The sequence below is a fragment of the Nothoprocta perdicaria genome, unplaced genomic scaffold (assembly GCF_003342845.1).
Source record: "Nothoprocta perdicaria isolate Ctin4 unplaced genomic scaffold, notPer1 scaffold_62, whole genome shotgun sequence".
Lineage (NCBI taxonomy): Eukaryota > Metazoa > Chordata > Aves > Tinamiformes > Tinamidae > Nothoprocta > Nothoprocta perdicaria.
Window position 1 is genome coordinate 2,911,593 of NW_020455888.1, and position 6,905 is coordinate 2,918,497.

The window sequence follows — 6,905 nt, forward strand, 5'->3', positions numbered from 1 at the left end:
GCACTGGCTCTCCTTTACCTGAAGCGGAGGTAAAGGCACCTGGGGATAAGGCAGGGGAGGCAGGGGGGCTGTACTGTGTCTTTTTTCAGAAGTCTGTGGTTTGGTAAATGCGACGTGTGTGAGAGAACAGTTTGCTAAGGACGCATGAGAGTGCCATAATGGCATGGGATAAAGAACATACTGTTTGTAAGGAATGAAAGCCTCATTCTCCTTATCTCAGGTTTTAGCTCCTTTTGAATTCAGCATCTCTTCTTCCCCTCTTTGGCTGATGTATCAGGGGAAGAGGATAGAGAGCAGCTCTAAGTGCTCCTACCTTTTGTGCCACTCGTGAAGATCGACCCCTCTCTGGGGAGCCCTGAGGGAAATGCTGGGTGTGCTGTGTGCTTTCCAAGTGCCTGAAGTGTTTTTTTCCATGAAACAGGCCTCTCCCCGAGCCCCACTTGGTGGTTTCTCACCTGGAGCCCGTTCTGTGCTGCAAGTTTAACAGAGTGTTCAGGCAGGTGGTGAGCTGCTCCCAAGGATCCGTAAGTGAAAAGTGGATTGCTCTAAAGAGCCGCTACTTCTGACATCCTCCCGTGAGTCTTAGCTGCTTTCTGTCTGCCTGTGCATTTTTAATGGCCTGCTCTCCAACAAGGTATTTTAGCAGCCCGTATGGTGAATATTATAGCAGGTATAAAGCAGCACACATCACATCCATCTTCTCGGCAGCTGCTCCTGGGAACATGAATCTGCTATTTATGCTGTTCCCTTTCCTGCCCCCTGATCCCATCGGACTGGGCTGGTCTAGAGTCTGCAGCGATGAGCCCAGTATACCCTGGGGGTTTGCACCACAGCAGCCTTCTCAGCAGAACTGCAGGTACCCAGAGCACGTTAGCACAAGGACTGTTAAGGACTGGCCCCATTCAAATCTGYCCTCCAGCCCCTACTGAGGTAGATGTTGGAGATCTCAATAAAGGTGACAGAAGGACGTGCCTTTTCCTTGCTCTTCTACAGAAAAGAAAACCTGAGCACGAAGGTGGGGACTGGGGTGGCAATTCAAAAGGAGGTGTTAGGCTTCTTTTCAGACTCCAGTTTTCTTTAATCTTTTTTTTTTCTTTCTATAAAGACGGTTAAAGTGTGGGATTTTGAAACAGGAAAGCAGCTATTTGAGTTCACCAGTGCTCATGGAGAGGCAGCGATCACCTGTTTAACTTTYGATGACAGCGGAAGAAGGTACATTTCTTTCTATGTTTATTTAAATCTCTGTTGGCGTTTTTGCTACTAAATTCAGAAAAACAAAAACATTGAACTTGAATCTTGTGTCAGACTGGTTACAGGAGGCCGGGACGGCTGTTTGAAGATATGGAATTACAATAATGGGCACTGTCTGCATACTCTGAAGAGGGGTAAGCAGTTTGGGAATACCTGGAGGAAAGATTGGAAAATATCATAGGAGCATAAATGAGGGTGGATTGGTTTCTTTTCTCCTGCAGAAGACAAGCATGATGAGATCTGTGACTGCACCTATGTGGAGATGAATAAGAGCAGGTAAGGTCTTCCACAGCACTGACAGAGCCGTGTCCCAGGGGCGGAGGCATTTGGTGGGAGTTTATGCAGCAAGTAACCCTGCTTTTCCGTGGGAAGGTTCTCCCCTGGGACATTCCTGAGGGATTAGTCAGGCCTGTGAGCCTCAGACAGAAACATGTATTGCAGCTTCTAGAAAAAAATAAAATAAAATCAGAACTGCAATATAGGCAAGCAGAGCTGGCCAGTCTTTTTCAAGCAGGCTCAGGTTATTGGTACTGCCTGTAAGAGAGGCTCAGTCTGCACATCCGCAGTGGACCAATGCCCAGGGAACCCCAGCAGCTCCAGAGAAGCTGCAGAAAAAGAAGTTTGCTGGGAAAGGGTCTGTCCAGGGGCTCCTCCCCACACCATCTGAACAGGCACGGAAGGTCCCTACCCCTCCTAGGATTCCCCAGGTGAGAACACATCCTGCCCTTTGCAAGGATAAGACTAGATGTTGTGAGCTGTTTTGGTCAGGGCAGAGTCCCTTAGCAAGGGCAGAGGTGGTCCTGAGCCAAGGAATTAACTGAAAACTATATTGCTGGGATTTTGTGTTTTTTTCAGCTGCCTTATCAACTGCCCATAYCTCTAAACATGTATTTAGACACGTGTATAAATCAGATGGTGCTCTAAATGATAGGCTCTCTGTGCCATTGCTCTGCTACCTCACAGACAACACACCCATGCTATTTCACAGAATCACAGAATGGCTGAGGTTGGAAGGGACCTCGAGAGACTGTCCAGTCCAACCCCCTTGCTCGAGCAGAGAATTTGTCCTATAGCATCACATGTAAGTCAGAACCTGTTGCATTAAGCATAGTGCCAAGCACGTCAGTGAGAAACACTGTAGTTTGCAACAGGAAGAGTAAGACCAGAGTGGCAGATTACAGGTAACTGCTTCATCATTTGGAGATCAGTGGGTAAATTTGCTCTTGTATGAATATTTGAACTAGCTGTTTTGAGATACTTCATATTTTTTTTAATTTTGGAAGAGACTGTTGATAAAGCAAATACATCCTGAGCCGTGTCCTGAATATTCTCCTAGGTATATTGTAGCTGTTGGATGGGACAGAAGAATAAACGTGTACTTTGTAAGTAGAAAGACTGCATATAAAAGAGATGATCTATTAGCATAAAAATACTGGTATAAAATTGGTATAAATTGGTATGGTATTGGTATAAAAGCAAAAAACATAAGTCAGTGTTTTGATCTTTGTAAAAACTGAACAGGAGCAGAAATCTTTTTACTAAACCCTTCTGTCTGAGCTTGAAACTGAAAATTTGTCCAAGTTAAACAAATCCAAAGGGATACACAAATCATTCCATGGGACAAGTGCTGATTTAACTGGGCCTCCCCCTCTCTAGACTATAATGGTGCTCAGCTCAGAAAGCAGGCTCAACTATGAGGCTTCCTTCAAGTCCTGTATGTGACAGGTAAACCGCCAGTCACTTGGTTTGCACCCACTTTGGGGGCTGGCAACTAGCAAGTTCTCTGAGTTCAGCTCAGCTAATCGTTGCAGAAGGTTGAGTGTGCCATTCTTTGCACAGTAAGTGCCACAAGCCTTTCTCATTCTCAGATTTCAATATTTTGGGCAATTTATAGGGAAGAAAATCTGTGTAAAGCTTTACTGGCCGATGATCAGACAATTATGCAGTTATCTACTGTCAGATGGACAAACCGTGGAGGCCTCTACCACGGTTAGGTTTAAAATGCAGAGAGGAAACATTACTTCTGTGATATGAAGGGCCTGTTCTTTCCTCATAAGAGGCAGGATTTCCTTCTGTGCCTTTGGGAATTGCCAGCTTCAGGAACCTCTTTACCTTCCGTGGAGTGGAATTGCCATTTTCTGGCAGCTCTTTTCAAAGGGTTGGAGTGATAGCACTGCTTTTCCCTCCCACTGAGCGGGTGGATGTGTGTCTGGGGAGAGCATATATGCATATTTCCTTCTGGCTGGGGATATAGTGTCTCCCTTTTGTGTCTTCTTTTGTACAGGACTCCACAGAGGAGCTTCATCGTGTTCAGAAACCTCAGCCCTTTTGGCAGGATGATATAGTAAGAACCCACCTCCAGTCTGTTTCAAATACATCTCTTAGRGAGACCAGTCAGTTATGGCACAGGGTAAGACAGCATGGCTCAACAAATAAATATGTGGTCAACATTTAATTTAGACAAGTGAGATTTTTGTAACCAACTTAATTTAACTTTAGCAGCTCAAGTGCCTTGGCCACTAGTTTACACCTTGTCTAGAAGACCAAGACAGAAGGAGTCTGAGTTCAGGAAAGAGGAGACTGATGAAGCTGAATGTTTTTGAACCAAGAWGGGAGGCAGAAAGCAGGTGCTCCCCCAGCCTTCCTGGCCGTGGAAAATATAAGAGTTTTTGGAGGGGGAGGTGGATAGGGAGGAGAGGATATTTCCATGTTTGTGTCTAGCACATTAGACCAAGAGCAGGGATCACTTCTAGGCTTTTGTGTGTGACCAGACCAAGCCAACAAGAGCCYGGGGAATAGAAGAGGGAGATGAACAATTTTTCCTTCATGGCATTTTTTTCCATTTGAATCCAGAACCAGGGTCATAAAGAAGATATCTTGTGTGTTGCTCATTGTCCACCAGCTCTGCTTGCCACGGCTAGTTATGATGGGGAAATTATAGTTTGGAACATGGACTCTGCCTGTGTCTGCTGCAGACTTCACACTCCACGTCCTCCTGACTGTGCTGAGGGAGAAGGCAAGTGCCACTTGGGGGCAAGGCAGTGACAGTGAATAAACCTCTGCTTTCCAAAATATTTGCAAAAGGGAAATTAGAAAAAAATAATTTAGATACATTAAAATGGTTGGGTTTGACTTTTATGAGGTTATTTATACCATATACATGTATTTTACAATTAGTAAATCCTATCATTTGATCTGTTTTTGAAGAAAAATTTGTTCCAAAACAGCCTCTTTGAGAAACACCCAGCATTTTCCTTTCTTTAGCTCCAAAGAAAACTGTAGCAAAAACCATGATTCTCCAGAGTAATTTCCATTTCAATAGGCTCGATCTTTCCACTGTAAAAGGTTTCCGTCTTTCTCTGATCAGTTCTACTGAAAGCCATCTGTGATGACACTCTACCAGTGGTGGCTTTGAGAAGCTTGAAGGGACAGCTCTAATAAATGCATATCAACCCATTACAACTGTGTTAAAAAAAGACAGTGATAAGGGGTTTAGTTATCCCATGTCAACATTTCAACAGGAGATAATCTTGCTGTATCCACATGATTTTATTGGTTTAGTTTTGTTCTTTACAGAAAAGTAATTCTAACCTCCATGGCATTTAAGCAGCCATGCAGTGAACACATGGATTTTGTTCTTCTCTTTCCTTTCTAAGTCGTAGACACAAGTGTTTCCCAAGTTGTATTTCTAAGGACTCGTATGGCTACACTTGAATCTGGAGCAGCAACTCTCATTTCCAATGGGCCACAAGGTAGGAGCTAGCACTGTGACGTGGTACATGTCCCAGCAATGTCACAGCTCAGTGGTGTCTGGAATGGTTTTTAAATGATATGTACTATATATTTTTTTTTTTTAAAAAGAGACTTTAATTATTTTTATTGGAAAATTGTAATTAGTTGTTTTGCAGATTGCAGTCATAAATGACACTTCTTTCTTCACTTTTAATCTGTAAGGATGTATTTTCAGATTGCTGATTTCCAGCATCCAAAGAGAGGTCACCATCCTAAAATATGTTCCTGTGGCTGCTGAACACTCCTCTCCTGTGTGTGCAGTAAAAACTGCAGGAGCTCTGGTCCTGGGATAATGTGCTGATCTATTTTGTGGGAGGATATTTTATTGATCCTTACATTATGTTAAAGTTTTAAGTTGCAAGCTAAAGTTGAAAGTTAAAAATAGTCATTTACTTGGGAGAACACCTGAACTGAATAAAAATGATGCCCTGTCACTGTTAGAGAGGCCAGTGTCTTACAGGTCAATAGTAAGAACCTTGCAGACACGAGGTGATTAGTGGGGAACAGCTTGATCATTGCTTCTGATTTTGATTTAATCACTTGTATGTTCCTGCTCCAATAGACTCCGTGGTTGCTGAGAAATATTTCTGCCTTTCTGATTTGCTTTCCTGCAGGTTCTGTCCACTTCTGGCGTTTGCTCAGCGGGACCCCACCTCCAGCCAGCTTCACACCTGTAAGTTTGACTGCTTGCTGTCCTTGCAGTCCCAGGTAAACTGTACATGAAGAGGGGAGAGGACAAGAACCATGTCCTTGATCAGCCATGACAAACATGCATCTCCTCTTTGGATTTGCTACATCACCTGTATGGTGGAATTTAAGTRCATTAAAATAGCCAGTACTATATTATCACAGGCAGCAAATGGCTGGTTAATCACACTTGAATCTTTGTTTCAGTCTAGAGTGAAGTCTCTCATCAGCAGCATTGTTGTCACTGCTGATGATTCGTTCCTGTACGTGGCCGATAGCGACGGTTACGTCTATGTCTACAGCATCCAGGATTACGCCCTTGGGAGCCCAGAGCARGAGCCACCACCATGTACGTGGCATGAATTGTTTTTTTGAATGGTCGTATGTATGTGTGTATGCAACAGAGCAAACATAGTAAGAGAAAATAAGGATTAAAATGAACTAAAATGAACTAAGTACTTCTTATGATTTGGGGCTATATATTAAAACAAAAAAAGAAACAAACAAAACAAAACTCCAAACAAATCAAAATATTCCCCTCCGCCACATTTTTAATCTGCTTTCATGTCTTGTATACTCTCATAAATCCTAACCTTGGTTAAGTGATGACTTGTTTTCAGCACAGCTAAATTTGCCCTTATTTTAAGCTATTTTAAGAAAAACAATTTAATGGTCTGTTGGCTAAATACTAACAAACCTACTTTGAATTCAGTAGGAGGTAAGGAATGAGCAAAACCTCTGTAATGTTGTTTGCCTATCAACCTGTGACACTTAAATCCATGCAGTGCAGTGGAAGCTAAACAGATGGGCATCTGTTTAACATGCTCTGGGTAAAAACTACTTTTTGTTGCATTAAAATAGTGTTCCTTATGCAGAAATATTTAGTTTTTATTTCATAGGCTTTGTGTTCAGCCTTGCAGAAATTGTTGTTGCCTCTCTGAAGTGACACGGTATTGTCTTGACACGTATTTCTGTATTACTGTGAAATATATGGAAATATATTACAGATTTATTCTTTATTTTGCTGTAGATATGCATCACTGGCGAGCTCACGTAAAAACGGTTGTATCGTAAGTATAATCTTATGAAGTGAATACATACAAGGTAGAGAGACCTACTAACAGTTGCTTCTTAGTGCAAACATACTCAGATTAATTATCATCACCGCTGGCACC

General features: G+C 42.7%; 2 long non-coding RNA genes across 2 annotated transcripts; both read left to right on the forward strand.

The window, feature by feature from the left end:
• Positions 1-1,156: 1,156 nt before the first annotated feature.
• On the forward strand, positions 1,157-1,530 carry LOC112956304. Its single transcript, XR_003251032.1, has 3 exons — positions 1,157-1,212; positions 1,306-1,385; positions 1,473-1,530. It is a non-coding gene; the product is annotated as an uncharacterized LOC112956304 (long non-coding RNA).
• Positions 1,531-2,588: 1,058 nt separating this feature from the next.
• Positions 2,589-4,195, forward strand: LOC112956299. The gene is made up of 3 exons (XR_003251030.1): positions 2,589-2,633; positions 3,536-3,595; positions 4,105-4,195. It is a non-coding gene; the product is annotated as an uncharacterized LOC112956299 (long non-coding RNA).
• Positions 4,196-6,905: the final 2,710 nt, after the last annotated feature.